Source organism: Arachis hypogaea, chromosome 19 (assembly GCF_003086295.3).
Source record: "Arachis hypogaea cultivar Tifrunner chromosome 19, arahy.Tifrunner.gnm2.J5K5, whole genome shotgun sequence".
NCBI lineage: Eukaryota > Viridiplantae > Streptophyta > Magnoliopsida > Fabales > Fabaceae > Arachis > Arachis hypogaea.
In genome coordinates this window covers 60,459,401-60,478,540 of record NC_092054.1, presented here as the reverse complement: position 1 = coordinate 60,478,540, position 19,140 = coordinate 60,459,401, and positions in this window count along the sequence as shown.

Sequence of the window (19,140 nt, the reverse complement as noted above, 5' to 3'; positions counted from 1 at the left end):
TCCCTTAAATCACGCCCTTGCTCCTCCTGTTCTTTAAGCAAATAGCAAAGAATGCTACTTTGTTCCTTCTGTTCTTTCTGTATTTGTTCCATAGCTTCTTGCATCTTGGTAATAGATGTTTCAAGATACTCCCAGTATTCAGATTGAGGGATTTCTAGGAGAATTTCCTGTGTTCTCTTCTTGATGGAGTCATTCTGTGCTTGTTGTTTTTCCATTGATGCTTTGGTGATTGGCCGCTCAACTGAGATATACTCAGTTATTCCCATCCTTACTCCAGTGTCCTTGCAGAACATAGAAATCAAGCTTGGATAAGCCAACCTGGCATCTTTGGAATTTTTGTTTACAATTTTGTAGAATTCAGTTGAAATCAGTTGATGAACTTTCACTTCTTTTCCCATCATGATGTAATGGATCATCACTGCCCTTCAAATAGTGACTGTAGAACAGTTGCTAGTGGGCAGCAGAGAATGCCCAATGAAGTCCAGCCATCCTCTGGCGGCTGGTTTGAGATCTTCTCTTTTGAGTTGAATTGGGACACCCTTCGTGATGGTGGTCCACCTGGCTCCAGGGATACATATATCCTCTAGAATCTTATCCAGGCCCTTGTCTGTTCTCATCATTCTCCTATTGAAGGAGTCTGGATCATCTTTGAGCTGAGGCAGCTTTAAGATCTCCCTGATCTTGTCAGGGTGGGTATGAACAATCTTTCCTCTGACCAAGGTCCGATAGTCATAGATAGCAGATCCAGATAGTCTTTGCCTGTCTGTATGCCACATATTAGCATAGAACTCTTGGACCATATTCCTTCCCACTTTCGTTTCAGGATTAGCTAGGATCTCCCAGTTCCTGATTCGAATTTACTCCTGGATCTCCGGATATTCGTCTTCTTTCAGATCGAATCTAACTTCCGAGATCACTGATCTTAGACCCATTATTTTGTAATAATGGTCTGAATGTTCTTTAGTTAAGAACTTCCCTTGATTCCAAAGTGGTTTTGGAACGCTTTCTTTCTTGCCTCTTGGAGTGGGTTATTTTTCTTTAGGAGCCATGATCTTAGTGATCACGGATAAGCACACCAAGGGAGAGGGAGAGAAGGAGAGCTAGGTGCAATGGTGGATGGGAGGGGAGGGAGGCCGAACCCATATTTAAAGGGAGAAGGGGGGTGGGTTTTCGAAAATAGGGAGGAAGATAAGATAGAAGATATGATTTTTAAGAAAATTTTAAGTATGATAAGAAAAGATATAATCTAAAATTGAAGAGATATGAAAGATATTTGAAAAAGATAGATTTGGATTTTTGAAAAAGATAATACGGAGATTTGAAAAAGATATTGATTAGCTGAAAAGATTTTTGAAAGAAAAGAGATAGATTTGTTTTGAAAATTTTGAAAAAGAGTTGAATTGGGTTGAAAAAAAGGATTTGTGCTTATGGATTAAGATACATTTGATATTTTTAAAATAGGGTTTTTAGAAATTAAGGATTTTAGAAATTAGGGTTCTTAACATGTTTATGCAAGAAATCATGAATTGAAACATGAAAATTAAATTTAGAATGAAAAATATGAAGTAAAAACGAATTCACCTCCTCCCCACCATCTTGGCGTTTGAACGCCCAAACGCTGCATGTTTTGGGCGTTCAACGCCAAAATGCTGCCTCTCCTGGGCGTTCAACGCCCAGCTGTTGCTTCTTTCTGGCGTTGAACGCCAGGAACTCCTTTGTCACTGGGCATTTTTCTGAATGCCCAGAACGCTGTAAATCTGGCGTTAAACGCCTAGAAGGAGCTTCTTTCTGGCATTCAACGCCCAGAAGATGCTTCTTTCTGGCGTTTAACGCCCAGATGGCTATCCTTACTAGCGTTCAACGCCCAGTGGATGCTTCTTTTGGGCGTTGAACGCCCAAAACAGACTTTTACTGGTGTTTTCTTGCCAGTGAGCTCTTTTTCTCTGTTTTGTGTGTAGAATCCTTCTGTAGCCCTGTGAACTTATACAATTGACTCTTTACCTTAGTATCAGTGAACTTTATATAAACAAATAAAATCAAGAATAGGAAAAAATGCTTAGAGGAAGTGATGCCCCATGGCTGGGTTGCCTCCCAGCAAGCGCTTCTTTATTGTCTTTAGCTGGACCTTGCTAAGCTTTTAATCTAGCTTCAGCCTTGAGCACTCTTGCTCAACATTGCCTTTAAGATAGTGCTTGATTCTCTGTCCATTAACAATGAACTTCTTATCAGAATCAATATCTTGAAGCTCCACATAACCATATGGTGATACACTTGTAATCACATATGGTCCCCTCCACCGGGACTTCAGTTTTCCGGGGAATAGCCTGAGCCTAGAGTTAAACAACAGGACCTTTTGTCCTGGTTCAAAGATTCTAGATGACAGCTTTCTGTCATGCCACTTTTTTTATTTTTCTTTATAAAGCTTGGCATTTTTGAAAGCAGAGAATCTGAATTCCTCTAGCTCATTTAGCTGGAGCAATCTTTTTTCTCCAGCTAATTTGGCATCAAAGTTTAGGAATCTGGTTGCCCAGTAGGCTTTATGTTCCAGTTCCACGGGCAGGTGACATGCCTTACCATACACAAGTTGGTATGGAGAGGTCCCTATAGGAGTCTTGAATGCTGTTCTGTATGCCCACAGAGCATCATCCAAGCTTCTTGCCCAATCCTTTCTACGGGTACTTACAGTCCATTCTAGGATTCTTTTTAGCTCTCTGTTAGAGACTTCAGCTTGCCCATTAGTCTGTGGATGATATGGAGTCGCCACCTTGTGGCGAATCCCATACCGGACCATGGCAGAGTAAAGCTGTTTGTTGCAGAAGTGAGTGCCCCCATCACTGATTAGTACTCTAGGGACCCCAAACCTGCTGAAGATATATTTCTGGAGAAACTTCAGCACTGTTTTAGTATCATTGGTGGGTGTGGCAACGGCCTCTACCCATTTTGATACGTAGTCAACTACCACCAGAATGTAAGTGTTTGAGTATGATGGTGGGAAAGGTCCCATGAAGTCAATTCCCCATACGTCGAACAACTCAATCTCCAAGATTCCTTGTTGAGGCATGGCGTAACCATGGGGTAGATTACCAGCTCTTTGGCAACTGTCACAGTTACGTACAAACTCTCGGGAATCTCTATAGAGAGTGGGCCAATAGAAACTACATTGGAGGACCTTGGTGGCTGTCCGCTCACCTCCGAAATGGCCTCCATATTTTGATCCATCGCAATGCCATAGGATCCTCTGTGCTTCTTCTCTAGGCACACATCTCCAGATTATTCCGTCTGCACATCTCTTAAAGAGATAGGGTTCATCCCACAAGTAGTACTTTGCATCAGTAATTAGTTTTTTCTTTTGTTGCCTGTTGTACTCTTTGGGTATGAACCTTGCAGCTTTATAGTTTGCAATGTCTGCAAACCATGGTGCTTCCTAAATGGCAAATAAATGCTCATCCGGATAGGTCTTAGAGATCTCAAGAGACGGGAGGGACGTCCCTTCTACTGGCTCTATCCGAGACAGATGATCAGCCACTTGGTTTTCTGTCCCTTTTCTGTCTCTTATTTCTATATCAAACTCTTGCAGAAGTAACACCCATCTTATGAGCCTGGGTTTTGAATCCTGCTTTGTGAGTAGATATTTAAGAGTAGCATGGTGAGTATACACAATCACCTTTGATCCTACTAAGTATGATCTAAACTTGTCAATGCCATAAACCACTGCAAGCAATTCTTTTTCTGTGGTTGTGTAATTTTTCTGGGCATCATTTAAAACGCGGCTAGCATAATAAATGACATGCAGAAGCTTGTCATGCCTCTGTCCCAGTACTGCACCAATGGCGTGATCACTGGCATCACACATTAGCTCAAATGGTAATGTCTTAACTGGTGCAGAAATAACTGGTGCTGTGACCAGCTTGGCTTTCAGCGTTTCAAACGCCTGCAGACACTCTGTGTCAAACACAAATGGCGTGTCAGCAGCTAGCAGATTGCTCAGAGGTTTTGTGATTTTTGAAAAATCCTTTATAAACCTCCTATAGAATCCTGCATGCCCCAGAAAGCTTCTGATTGCCTTAACATTTGCGGGTGGTGGTAATTTTTCAATCACCTCTATTTTTGCTTGATCCACCTCTATTCCCTTGTTTGAAATTTTATGCCCAAGGACAATTCCTTCAGTCACCATAAAGTGACATTTTTCCCAGTTTAAAACCAGGTTGGTCTCTTGGCATCTTTTCAGAACTAGTTTCAGGTGATCAAGACAGGAGCTGAATGAGTCTGCATATACTAAGAAGTCATCCATGAAGACTTCCAGAAATTTTTCCACCATATCAGAGAAAATAGAAATCATGCATCTCTGGAAGGTTGCAGGCACATTACACATGGCATCCTTCTATAAGCAAACACTCCAGATGGACATGTGAATGCTGTTTTCTCTTGATCCTGGGGATCTACTGCAATTTGGTTATAGCCTGAGTAGCCATTCAAAAAACAGTAATAATCATGACCTGCCAGTCTTTCTAGCATTTGGTCTATGAACGGTAAAGGAAAATGATCCTTTCTGGTGACTGTATTGAGCCTTCTGTAGTCAATACACATGTGCCACCCTGTAACTGTTCTTGTAGGAACCAATTCATTCTTTTCATTATGAACCACTGTCATGCCCCCCTTTTTAGGGACAACTTGAACAGGGCTCACCCAGGGGCTATCAGAAATAGGGTAAATGATCCCAGCCTCCAGTAATTTAGTGACCTTTTTCTGCACCACTTCCTTCAAGGCTGGATTTAGCCGCCTCTGTGGTTGAACCACTGGTTTAGCATTATCCTCCAATAAGATTTTGTGCATGCATCTAGCTGGGCTTATGCCCTTAAGGTCACCAATGGACCACCCAAGAGCTGTCTTGTGTGTCCTTAGCACTTGAATAAGTGCTTCCTCTTCCTGTGGATTTAAAGCAGAGCTTATGATCACTGGAAAAGTGTCACCTTCTCTCAGAAATGCATATTTCAGGGATGGTGGTAATGGTTTGAGCTCGGTTTAGGAGGTTTTTCCTCTTCCAGAGGAAATTTCAGAGGCTCTTTCATTTCCTCTGAATCCTCCAAATCAGGCTGAACATCTTTAAAGATGTCTTCCAACTCTGATTCGAGACTCACAGCCATGTTGATCTCTTCTACCAAAGAGTCAATATGATCAACTTTTATGCAGTCTTTTGATGTGTCTAGATGCTGCATGGCTTTGATAGCATTCAACTTAAACTCATCATCATTGACTCTCAGGGTTATTTTCCCCTGTTGGACATCAATGAGAGTTTGTCCAGTTGCTAGGAAGGGTCTTCCTAGAATGAGAGTGGCACTCTTGTGCTCCTCCATTTCCAGCACTACAAAGTCAGTGGGAAAGGCGAATGGCCCAACTCTGACAATCATGTCTTCAATCACGCCTGATGGGTATTTAATGGAGCCATCAGCAAGTTGGAGACATATCCGGGTTGGTTTAACTTCTTCAGTTAAACCAAGCTTTCTGATAGTGGATGTAGGTATTAGGTTGATGCTTGCCCCAAGATCACATAAAGCTGTCTTGGTGCAATTACCTTCTAATGTGCATGGTATCAGAAAACTCCCAGGGTCTTTAAGCTTTTCAGGAAAGCTTTTCAGAATGACTGCACTGCATTCTTCAGTGAGGAGAACTCTTTCAGTTTCTCTCCAATCCTTCTTATGACTCAAGATCTCTTTCATGAACTTGGCATAAGAAGGTATTTGCTCAAGTGCCTCTGCAAATGGATTCTTTATTTCAAGAGTCCTGAGATAATCTGCAAAGCGAGCAAATTGCTTATCCTGCTCCTCTTGGCGAAGTTTTTGAGGATAAGGTATCTTGGCTTTATATTCCTCAACCTTAGTTGCTGTAAGTTTATTTCCTACAGAAGTGGTTGAAGAAGCCTTTTTAGATGGGTTGTTATCAGCACTTGTGTGTGTCTGATCCCTCACTTGCAATTGAGTGCCAGAGTTAGAAGCTGGAGTGACGTTAGACGCCAGCTCCTCATCTGTTCCTGGCATTTGAATGCCAGAACTGTGCTTCTTTTGGGCGTTCAATGCCAGATCCTTGCTTGTTTCTGGCGTTGAACGCCAGTCCTGAGCATGGTCTGGGCGTTCAGCGCAAGCCTTCCACCCAACTTCTGGCGTTTTAACGCCAGAATTATTTTTCCCTGGGCTCTTACTGTCCTCAGATGGATTTTGGGTGGTTTGCTTATTTCTTGGTTTCCTGCTGCATTGAAGTGGGGTATTTAGTGCTTTCCCACTTCTTAATTGAACTGCTTGGCATTCTTCTGTTATTTATTTTGACAGCTGCTGCTTTATTTGCTTTAGTTGTACTTCCATGTGTATATTAGCCATCCTTGTCTCTTGTAGTTTATCCTTGAATTCAGCCAACTGCTTTGTTAGAAAATCCAATTGCTGATTGAATTCAACAGCTTGCTCTGTAGGACTGAGTTCAGCAGTTACTGTTTTAGCCTCTTCTTTCATGGAAGAGTCACTGCTTAGGTACAGATGCTAATTTCTAGCAACTGTATCAATGAGCTCTTGAGCTTCTTCAATTGTCTTTCTCATGTGGATAGATCCACCTGTTGAGCAATCTAAAGAGATCTGAGCTCTTTCTGTAAGCCCATAATAGAAGATGTCTAACTGAACCCACTCTGAAAACATTTTAGAGGGGCATTTTCGTAGCATCTCTCTGTATCTCTCCCAGTCATCATAAAGGGATTCATTATCTCCTTGTTTAAAGCCTTGGATATCCAGCCTTAGCTGTGTCATCCGTTTTGGAGGAAAGTATTGATTCAGGAATTTTTCTGTCAACTGTTTCCATGTCCTTATGCTAGCCTTAGGTTGGTTATTTAACCACCTCTTGGCTTGGTCTTTTACAGCAAATGGAAATAGTAATAATCTACATCCTGATCTACTTCCTTATCATGTACTGTGTCAGCAATTTGTAAAAACTGTGCCAGAAACTCTGTAGGTTCTTCCTGTGGAAGACCGGAATACTGGCAGCTTTGCTGCACCATGATAATGAGCTGAGGATTCAACTCAAAGCTACTGACTCCAATGGAGGGTATGCAGATACTACTCCCATATGAAGCAGTAGAGGGGTTAGCATATGACCCCAGAGTCCTCCTGGACTGTATATTTCCACTAAGATCCATGATGGAGAAAGGGAGATGATGTAAAATAAAAAATTTATTTTTATTTATTTATTTAATTATTTCGAAGATAAAATGAATTAAAATAAAATAAATAAAATTAGGTGAAGATTTTCGAAAAAATGAGGAGAGAGAAAGTGGTCAGGAAGTTTTGAAAAAGATACGAATTGAAAAAGATTTTAAATTTAAAAAAAATCTGAATTTTAAATATAATTTTCGAAAATTTGTTTTTAAAAATAGAGAGAAAAGATATTTTTGAATTTAAAGAGGAAAGAGAGAAACAATAAGATAGCCCAAGATTTAAAATTTTTAGATCTAATGCTCCTTGTTTTCGAAAATTCTGGAGGGAAAACACCAAGGAACACCAAACTTAAAAAATTTAAGATCAAGATGCAAGGAAAACTCAAGAACACTTTGAAGACTCGCAAGAACACAAGAACATGAAGAAAGAACACCAAACTTAAAATTTTTAGAAAACCAAAATAAAATTTTTGAAAAACAAAGGAAAACCAACCAGAAAACACCAAACTTAAAGTTCGGCACGAGATTTAATAGAAAAATTATTTTTGAAAAGAAAATAAAAGACTCTGACCCAAAAGACAAAAATTTCCTAATCTAAGCAACAAGATTCACCGTCAGTTGTTCAAACTCAAACAATCCCCGGCAACGGCGCCAAAAACTTGGTGCACGAATTGTAAATCACACTTTTTACAACTCGTACCACTAACCAGCAAGTGCACTGGGTCGTCCAAGTAATACCTTACGTGAGTAAGGGTCGATCCCATGGAGATTGTTGGCTTGAAGAAATCTATGGTTATCTTGTAACTCTTAGTCAGGAAAACAATAAAATAATTCACTTATCAAATTTGATTGCAAAGAATAAAAGGGCAGAACACAAATTATACTTGTATGCACTGATGGAGAGTATGTTGGAGTTTTGGAGATGCTTTGTCTTCTGAAATTCTGCTTTCCTCTATTTTCTGATTCACGCATGCACGTCCTCCTATGGCAAGCTGTGTGTTGGGCGATCACCGTTGTCAATGGCTACCATCCATCCTTCCAGTGAAAAGGGTCCAGGTGCGTTGTCACCGCACGGCTAATCATCTGCAGGTTCTCAGTCGTACCGGAATAGGATTTACTATCCTTTTGCGTCTGTCACTACGCCCAGCACTCACGAGTTTGAAGCTCGTCACAGTCATTCAATCCTTGAATCCTACTCGGAATACCACAGACAAGGTTTAGACTTTCCGGATTCTCTTGAATGCTGCCATCAATCTAGCTTATACCACGAAGATTCCGATTAAGGGATCTAAGAGATATTCATTCATTCTATGGTGGAACGTAAGTGGTTGTCAGGCACACATTTGTGGAGGAACGATGATGATTGTCACGTTCATCACATTCATATTGAAGTTCGAATGGATATCTTAGATAGGAACACGCATGTTTGAATGAAAAATAGAAATACTTGCATTAATTCATCGAGACACAGCAGAGCTCCTCACCCCCAACAATGGAGTTTAGAGACACATGCCATCAAAAGGTACAAAGTTCAGATCTAAAATGTCATGAGATGCAAAATAAATTTCTAAAAGTTGTTTAAATACTAAACTAGTAACCTAGGTTTACAGAAAATGAGTAAACTATGATAGATGGTGCAGAAATCCACTTCTGGGGCCCACTTGGTGTATGCTGGGGCTGAGACTTAAACAAATCACGTGCATAGGGCTGTTTTGGGCGTTCAACGCCAGCTTTGGATCCTTTTCTGGCGTTGAATTCCAACTTGTAATTTGTTTCTGGCGCTGGACGCCAGATAGCAACATGGAACTGGCGTTGAACGCCGGTTTACGTTGACTATTCTTGAGCAAAGTACAGACTATTATATATTTCTGGAAAGCCCTGGATGTCTACTTTCCAACGCAATTGGAAGCGTGCCATTTGGAGTTCTGTAGCTCCAAAAAATCTACTTTGAGTGCAGGGAGGTTAGAATCCAACAACATCAGCAGTCCTTTTTCAGCCTGAATCAGATTTTTGCTCAGCTCCCTCAATTTCAGCCAGAAAATATCTGAAATCATAGAAAAACACACAAACTCATAGTAAAGTCCAGAAATATAAATTTTTCCTAAAAACTATTGAAAATAAACTAAAAACTAACTAAAACACACTAAAAACTATATGAAATTAACCCCAAAAAGCGTATAAAATATCCGCTCATCACCTACCTGCCTTGACGATGTCAATAATGTCATTTCTTTTATTAGAAATCACATTGTATACCGTTATGGGTCGCCACGAGCAATCGTGAGCGACCAAGGATCCCACTGTAACAGGAAAGTAGTGGCACTGCTCAAACGCTATGGAGTATTGCATAAGGTTGCCACTGCTTATCACCTACAAACCAATGGACAAGCGAAAGTGTCCAACCGGGAGATTAAGAGAATCTTGGGGAAAGTGGTAAATCCACAAAGGAAGGATTGGAGCCTCCGGTTAGGAGATGCACTATGGGCGTATAGGACGGCCTACAAAACTCCGTTGGGGATGAGTCCCTTCCGGATCGTCTATGGTAAGGCATGCCACCTTCCGGTGGAGATTGAGCATAAAGCCTATTGGGTGGTAAAGCAGTGCAATATGGATTCAACCAAAGCGGGTGTGGCCAGGAAATTACAACTAGAGGAGCTTGAGTGTTTGAGGAATGAAGCATATGAGAATGCCCAGATCTACAAGGAAAAGACTAAGGCATTTCATGACCATCACATTCGGATGAAGGATTTTCAAGAAGGTGATGAGGTTCTCCTCTACAACTCGAGACTTAGATTCATGCCTGGCAAGCTCCGTTCTAGATGGGAAGGACCCTTCAAGGTGAAGGAGATAAAGCCCTATGGGGTGGTGGAATTGTTTGATCCTAAAAGTGAAGCAACTTTCAAGGTGAATGGACATAGAGTGAAGAAGTACCATGGCTACAAGCTCCCAAAAGCGCTAGAGGTGTTCCTACTAATGAATGCACCTAGAAGAGGAGAAGCTTGAGCGACTGACTGTCCAACTTAAGGACGTTAAAGAAAAGTGCTTGGTGGGAGGCACCCCACCATGGTAAGATCTTCTTTATGTATACCCTCTTGTTTTTAGCTCTAGATTTTTGTACATTTTATGACTTCTTGATGTTGTTGATTGCATAGGAATGCTAGTTTTGTTGCTATTGTTGGATAACTAGGATGTTCATATAGATTTTCTCATTTTAGTATGGATGAATTGTTGAAGTAGAGAGAATGCTATGTTTTGAATAGTGCATGAATTTGTGAGTGTTTTCTTGACTACTAGCTTAAACACCTGCCAAGAATATGTTAGAATAGCCCTTTCTATGTTGTGTAAAAAAAACAAAACAAAACAAAACAAAACAAGGAAAAAGGGGCATCCGCACGCGAGCGTACTGTGTGCGCGCGCGCCAGTGTTGCATTTCATACTCCTGGTCCAAAAATCCGAGAGTTATGCCCACCTTGTACCCACTTCATGCCAGGCACCCACGCGTCAGTGTGCATGCCACCTGCGCGCCCGTTGCAACTTGGCAATCAACGCGCAAGCGCACTATGCGCGCGCGCGTCGGTTGTGCAATTTGAACTCCCTGGTACAAAAACCAGAGAGTTGTGCCATAATTGTGCCTCTTCTGTGTCCGCACTAATGCGCAGGCATACTTAGCGCGTCTGCGCCGGTCGCCAACTTGATTAGGCACGCGTCCGCACATTGTACACGTCTGCGCCGCCTGAGCTGCATGCCAACTCTAGTACAAATAACCCGAGAGTTAGGCCTACTTTGTGCCAACTCTGTGCCAGGAGCCCAACTGCCTTCGCGCGTATGCGCCCTGGACACGTACGCGCCCCTCACTCCACCCTCATCGACGCGCTAGCGCACCATGTGCGCGCGTCGATTGCGCGACCCAGTTTTAAACCTGGCGTGCCCTGTCTCTCCCCTCTTTCTCACCTCTTTTCTTATTTCCCTTTTTCTTCTTCTTCTCCCATCACCTCCTCTCTCCTTCTTCTTCTTCCATACTTCACCACCGTCTCTGGCCACTCACCGGCGACCACCACCACCTCTGGTGGCTCTACACCTTTTCTATCTCTTTCTCATTTTCACAAAAAGAAAATTCTACCTTGATTCTTTTATACTTCTCAAGGTTCCACTTCTTCTTTATCTCATCTATTACCTTCTTTGCATAATCCTTTTTCTAGTTAAATGTTTCTTGTTGATTCACTTACTTTCTCTTTTAGTTGCATGATTATACTACTTACTTTTTGTTTGCTTATTTTTCCTTTTTCTTGCTTTTCCATGAATATTGAATTTGAGTTTTAATTTGCTTTAATAGATCTTCTTGTTGCCTTTCTTTATCTTTGTCAGTGGGTGATGTTATGTGATGATTGACATTTCATTTTGGGCTTCTAATTGGTTAAGTATCTCATAAGTGCTCATTGCTTGATAATTGCACACCAAGTGTTCGAGGAAATGCACGAATGCCATTTTGGTTTATTTTAATCATGTACCTTCAATTTGGTGCTTCCTCCTCACTCACTTACTTCCTTCTAAATGCATTGAGTCCACTTTGCTTGCTTAGAGTGTATGCTTGCTAATTAGATACTCATTGAACATGACTTGCTCTTTGTTATGGATGCTTGAGATTATTCTTCTCATGCCATATTGCATGCTTTACTCCCTCTTGTATCCTATGCGAAGTGTTGTGACCCATGACTCTATGACTACTTTGTTGCACTATTTCTTTTTGGCACTACCTTTCACTTGCATGTTTTTGTTGAGCTGATTCTTTAGGTTTAATGCTTTTCTTCTTTCCCTTCCTTTTTCAGGATGGCCACCAAGAAAGGCAAGGAGAAAGCTTCAAGGAAACCAGCCGCAAAGAGGGCACCCCAAAAGTCAAACTCTAAGGCGCACTCTACACTAGGAGCCAAACCCCTATCTAAGAAGGCGAAGGCACCCGCTCCTATTGATGAAAAAGAGAAGAGCAAACCGGCAAAGGATTCTTCAAGGTTCCCCAACCGCTTCTGTGAAATTTTGTTCCCCGCCATGGTTGAAAGGAACTATCATGCCGAGCATCTACTCGCCCCGCCGGACAAGGTGGCTCCTTGCATTTTACCCCGCATTGAACGGCGAGGATGGGAGTTTCTTCTGAGAAAACCACAGGAGGTCAACCTCTCATGGGTGGTAGAATTCTACACTAACTACTATCTTCCCTCTCTTCAATCGGTATATGTGCGCCGGAAGCAAGTCTCAGTTTCAGAAGCGGCCATTCAGCAAGTGCTTAATGTGTTACCAGTACCAAGTGACATGGATGGCTACTAAGAGGTCTTGCATCAGCGAGAAGCATTTGGGTTTGATTGGAACTCGATCTTCCGAGTCATTGCTGAACCAGAGACATTTTGGACCCATGGTCGACTCCGGATGAGGCCCAAGTGCATTGACGCACGTTTCCTCACTGTGGAAGCTAGAGCTTGGGCCCAGATCCTGTCCCACTATGTGCTACCTAGCATTCATAAGTGTCCTTCACGGCGGATCTCGCCTTGCTTGTTTGGTGTGTTCTCACAGAGAAACCGGTGAACATTCCGCTTCTTATCAAGCAAACGATGGGTCAAGTCCACGCTTGGGGTAATTTTCCATTTCCAGCATTGGTATCTGATTTAGTTGCTACTGCGGGTGTTCCTTGGGATGCCATGGACACGAAGGCTATAATTCCAGCTAAGGGTGATGTGGTCCCAACTGGAAAATACTTACATCTTCCTATGAACAACCCAAGCCTCGACATAGCCCTCCCATCTACTATTCCTTCCACCTCATCGTCACCACCACGGTAAAGATCCACCCATCAAAGGATAGAAGATCTACACCGGAATATTGATAGATATGAGCGGTGCAACCAACGCCGATACACTTACATCAAGAAGCTTCTACGTTGTGTTACCCCTAGCACGAAGGAACCCGAAATATTCACATCCACCTCAAAGTGATTGGAGCTCTGATGGAGGGGATAGTGAAAGTTCCGGTCCCGACCGCCCTTTGCGCATTGTTGATAGCACGGAGGACTGTGCTAAATTCTAAGTGTGGGGAGGTCGTTCGATCGATCTCCATGGGTAACAATCTCTTCCCTTCAACACCCATGGATTTATCTTTTGCTTAGTAGTTAGTACATTGTATTTGTAGTTAATCTTGCCTGTAAATACTCCTTGCATGATAGTTAGTCTCTATAGAGTTACTTGGTCAAAATAGTGACTTCTTCCCCAAGAAACTGTAATTTTGGGGTACCCTACCAATTTTGAAATTTTTTTTTGCGGCAAACTTGCTTCAAGAATGTATTTTGGAACATAGTGATTGAGCTAAGAACACAAGCATGTGAGTTTTGAGCTTATTGTGTGGTTATACCTTCTAACCACTATTTCACATTCTTGTGTGCATTATTCTCTCTCTATTATTGTAATCCTTGCTTTGTCTGATTCTATATGTCCATTACTTTGTGTATGAATGCATTTACATAATTGAGACCATCATTTCAATAGTCACTTTTCCCAAACGGCGTTAACCCTTTCATCTACCATTGCTAACCAATTTTGAGCCCATGATAAACCCCTTTTGTTCTTAAATAGAGCACATCAACAACCCTAAGTGAAAAACAATGAATGTCCCTAGATTTGGATCCTTGATTAGCTTAGGTAAGTGAAGGTGTGTATCGTTCAAATGGAAGGGTGTACTTGGGAACTTGGGTAGATGTAAAGAGGTGTATTTGTAATTGTAATTGAAAATTCTGGGATTTGGGAACATACTCATGTATTGAATGATTGAACCATATGCATTGAAACTTTTGTACATGAAACCCCAAGAAAAAGGGGACCAAAAAGGAAAAAAAAATTTGTGTATATATGAGAATGTAAGAAAAAGAAAAAAAATAGAAGAAACAAAAATATGAAAAAAAAAAGAGAAAACAATGAAAGGGGACAAGGATACCCCAAGACAAAGTAATAATAACAATGCATATGGGATGTGAATTGAAAAGTATGCATGAGTATGCGAAAAGTGAAACCCATGGGTAGCTAGGTATTGTATTATAGTTGTATAGGTTGTTCTATGTGTCTAGTAGATCTTAGGTTAATGAAAGATTCAAATTTTAAGCTCACTTGACCATGTACATCCTTACCTTCACCCTAGCCTCATTACAACCCATGAATAAGACCTCATGATACTTGTAAGCATGTATTAAGTAATTGTTGATTGTTAGATGAAAGACAAATCTTGGAAAGCATGATTAGGAGAGGATTGAGTGACGAACCCTATACACTCGAGCGAATAGAGCGGATACACTTCCGGTGAGGGTTCGATGCTCAACTCCTTGTCCCGGCTTTCACAAGCATTCATCTAGCAAGTTATATGCACTTCATAGTAGTGTTCAAATTGGTAAGATTTATGAACTACATATCATTTTCACCCCGTACGCTCATATGTGTTCTTCGAGGATAGATTTACCCGTGACCAAGTAGATAGATGATTTTACATTAGTTGCATGCATTCATTTAGGAAATTTGCACTTCATAAACCCTTTCTTACCATGAGCTTTGGTCTTTTTATTTAAGCATGAGGACGTGCTTGGTTTAAGTGTGGGGAGATTTGATAAACCCCAATTTTGTGGCTTATATTGTGTAGAATTTGGGGGGTTTTGTTAATATTTTTCACACTTATTCACAAGAATTGCATGGTTTTGTGTTCTCTTCCTAATATTGCTTCATGATGGAAAACATGCTTCTTTTGCCTTAGAATTGCTATATTTTGATCCTTTTTTATTACCATTCGATGCCATGATGTGTTTGTTGAGTGATTTCAGAATTTATAGGGCAAAGATGGCCTAGAAGAGAGAAAGAAAGAATGCACAAGAGGAAAGAACATGAAGATTTGGATTTTGGGAATTTCAGCATGGGCGCGCATGCGCACCTCGCGCGCACGCGTGGATGTGGAGAGCTGGAAACGGCGCGCACACGTACATGGCGCGCACGCGTGGATCACAAAATCAATCGGCGTGCACGCACGCATCGCGCGTACGCGCGATAAGCTGCACGTGATCTCATTAAAGGAAATCGTGCTTGGCAATTTCTGAGGCTCAAGAGGCCTAAATTTAAGCTTGTTCTGCATGGAAAAGACCCAAGGATGCTAGGGGAAAAGGGGGGCGGATCATTCTTTCACACTTAGACACAATTTTTAGCTAGTTTTTTGTTCTTATTATTCTAGAGAGAGAAACCCTTGTTCCTCTCTAGATATAGTTTAATTTGATCTTCCCTTGTTAAATTCTGAATTGGATCTTGTTAATTACTAGTTTTGATTGCTTAATTTGAATTTCTTAGCATAATTTTGTTTAGATCTTGTGTAGTTTTATGTTTTCTTGTCAATTGTCATTTTATACCCATTCCATGAATCTTGGGAATCTTGAATTATTGATGTTACATTGATGATTTTCATGGTTAATTGTGTTGTTTAAGTGATTGTATGTTGATAATTGTTAGTGGGTACTTGTTGATTTCAATTTAATTACACTTTGAATATGTCTTTTAGTAATGCTCACCATGTGTTTGATGAAATGTTTCCCTTGATTATGGAGTATTTCTCTTTACTCTTGGCTTACGCTAAGGGAATTGGGTAAACTTGAGTCATTGGGTCTAATGGATTTGATGATTTGGAAACCCATAGTGGTCAATTTGATAACCATTGATACTAGCATACTACTAAGTCAATTAGTAGCTAGGTTGGACCTTATGGGTTGATGTTGACTAAACCATTTAACATACTCCAAGTATAGAAGTAGACTTAATGAGTTTGGTTCCTCATAATTGTCAGGATATGGTTATTAGACAAGGATAATGACCTCAATTCCCATGTCTAGCCAAGAGTTATTTTATCATTCATATTTGAAAACCCAAAAATCCTAATTGCTTTGTCTTAGTCATAGTTATTTGTTTAGTTTTAGAGTAGACTTATATTGGATGTTATCTTATTAGTTTGGAATTGCTCACATCTTGCTTTAGTTATTTGAATTAGTATCTTGCACTTCAAGATTACTTGCTTGTTAGGATTCTTAGATTAATTTCTTGCTTATGACTTACAACCCCGGAATTCTAACCAATCTTGATGCACATGTTTTCCCATTTCTTCTGAGATGACCCGAGGTTTGAATACTTCGGTTACTTTTATTGGGGTTGAATTTGTGACAAACAATTCCTTCAAATTTTGATTTGCAGATTATTTGTCGGTTGAGGGCTATACTTGCAACGCGAAAATCTTGTGAAATTCCTTACCGACGGTATTCTGTGGTCATCAAGGATGCCACGATATTTTCATTTATCATTCTATTCTCTATCAGTATGAGTTTCTAAACCTCCTAGGTTGAGGGAAGGAGCTCTGTTGAGTTTTATGGATCAATAAAAGTATTACTGTTTCTCTTCAATCTGTGTTTGATTCAATTATAAGATGTATCTTCGTTCTTCAACCTGATGAATGGGATGACCCGTGACAATCATCTTCGTTCTTTAATCTTAGAACTGCGTGCCTGACAACCATCTGTGTTCTACTTGGGTTCAGAGTGCGTCTTTCATCGGACAATGATGAACCACTAGCTTGATTATACATCTCTTAGATGGCTAATCCACAACTTTGTTGGGGACTTATCGAGACACTAGTTCAGCCGAGGTATGGGAAGATTAGGATTTTTGTGATAGAGGCTAGAATCCAAAGGTGCAGCATTCTTTGATCCGGAAGAATGGATTGCAGGAGCTTCACCCCCAATCATTAAGGAGAATGGATTGCAGGAGCTTCACCCCCAATCAGAATGGATCCACACTAACCCTGGGTTCAGATCTGGAGGAGCATTGGCGGCCTCTCAACTGACGTCAATCAAATTTAGCCTGCCATAGAAGAAATCACTCACAGTTGAAGAAGATAGTAAGACAAGAGTTAATCCAGAAGGATAAAGCATCTCCAAACCTTAACCATCTTCTTATCATTGTAAACTGGTCAGCCTAGTTTAGATCTCTCTATTCTTTTTATCCATTTAAACAAATCCAACAACTCTTCTATCCTCCTGACTAAGCTCTACAAGATAACCGTAGCTTGCTTCAAACTATAATCCTCGTGGGATTGACCCTGACTCGCTCTGATATTACTTAGACGACCCAGTGCACTTGCTGGTTTAGTTGTACAAAGTGTGGGAATTCGTTCACTACGTGTATGGGAAAGAGTGTATGTGGGAAAGAGAAAAAGTAAGAGAGAGAAGAATGTTGGGTAGATGAAAATTCTATGGGACCCACTGATCCTCAGAGGCTACGAAATTTGAATTTTCTGCCCCCTTGTGAGCATTGAACGCCCAGCCTCTGCTCTCTGGCTGGCGTTCAATGCCAGCTTTCTACTCCAAGTAAGGCGTTGGACGCCCTTTAGTGTCTTCTTTCCTGGCATTCAATGCCAGTTCTCTGCTCCTTGTAGGGCATTAAACACCCAGAATGGTCCCATTCTAGCGTTCAACGCCAGCAAGCTACTCCCTCTTGGGCGTTGGACATCCACACTTCTCCCTGTGTGGTGTTCAACGCCAGCTTCCTTACTCATATGGGGCATTGAATGCCCCTCATGCCACCTTGTCTGGCGTTTAATGCCAGCAAATGGTTTACTCCAGGGTATTCTGTTTCCATCTCTAAATTTTTCTGTCTCTCTTCTGACTACTGCACATGATCACAAACTTTACAAAGGAAATAACTATGAAAATAAATTAACATAACTCGAATAGAAATAACTAAAATAGAAATACTATAATTATGGTTGGGTTGCCTCCCAACAAACGCTTCTTTAACGTCACTAGCTTGACGGTCAGCTCCTTTACGAAGATAGATAGGGGCTCAGAATTTTGCCCTTTACTGTGAACTTCTTCCCTGTGCTTTCATGGATGAGCTACACGTGTTCTAGAGACAGGATCTTGTTCACAATTTGTGGAATCACTGGGTTGTCTGTGAAGACAACTCTCTTGCCAGGTCTCCCTTTGCCACATCAATTATGGCATTGGCAGTGACTAGGAAAGCTCTTCCTATGATGATGGATTCATCCTCATCCTCTCCAGTATCTAAGATTATAAAATTTGCAGGGATGTAAAAGTTCTCAACCTTTACTAAGACATCCTTTACCAGACTATATGCCTTTTTTAGTGATTTGTCTGTCATCTCTAATGAGATCTTGATAGCTGGCACCTCAAAGATTCCCAACCTCTCAATTACAGAGAGAGGCATGAGATTTATGCTTGACCCCAGGTCGCATAAAGCCTTCTCAAAGGTAATTGTCCCTATGGTGCAGGGAATTAGGTAGCGTCGGAGATCTAGCAGCTTCTAAGGTAGTTTCTTTTGAACCAAGGCCTTGAGTTCCTTGGTGAGCACTAGAGGTTCTTCCTCCAATGTCTCTGTGCCAAATAATTTGGCATTCAGCTTCATCAGAATTTCTAAGTACCGAGCAACTTGCTCTTCCCTAGTTTCCTCTTCCTCATCAGTGGAAGAGTATTCTCCAGAGTCTATAATCTATAACCAGGCATTTAAAGGAACTTCTATGTTCTCCTCATGAGTTCTGGTGTCTTTTAATTCTTCCACAAAGGGGTCTTTAGTGGGCATTGGACACCCAGCTACTCCCATTGTGGCGTTTAACGCCACCACTTGCTCCTTCTTAGGCGTTGAATGCCCAGTCTTTACTCCCTGGCTGGTGTTCAACACTAGCACTTTCTCTTCAGATTCGGCCTCAGCTGCTACAATGAGGGCCTTGCATTCTTTTCTTGGGTTTACTTCAGTGTTACTTGGAAGAGTGTTAGAAGGGATCTCAAGGTTCTTTTTACTCAGCTGACCAACCTGTACCTCCAGATTTCTAATGGAGGATCTTGTTTCAATAATGAAACTTTGAGTGCTCTTAGAGAGATC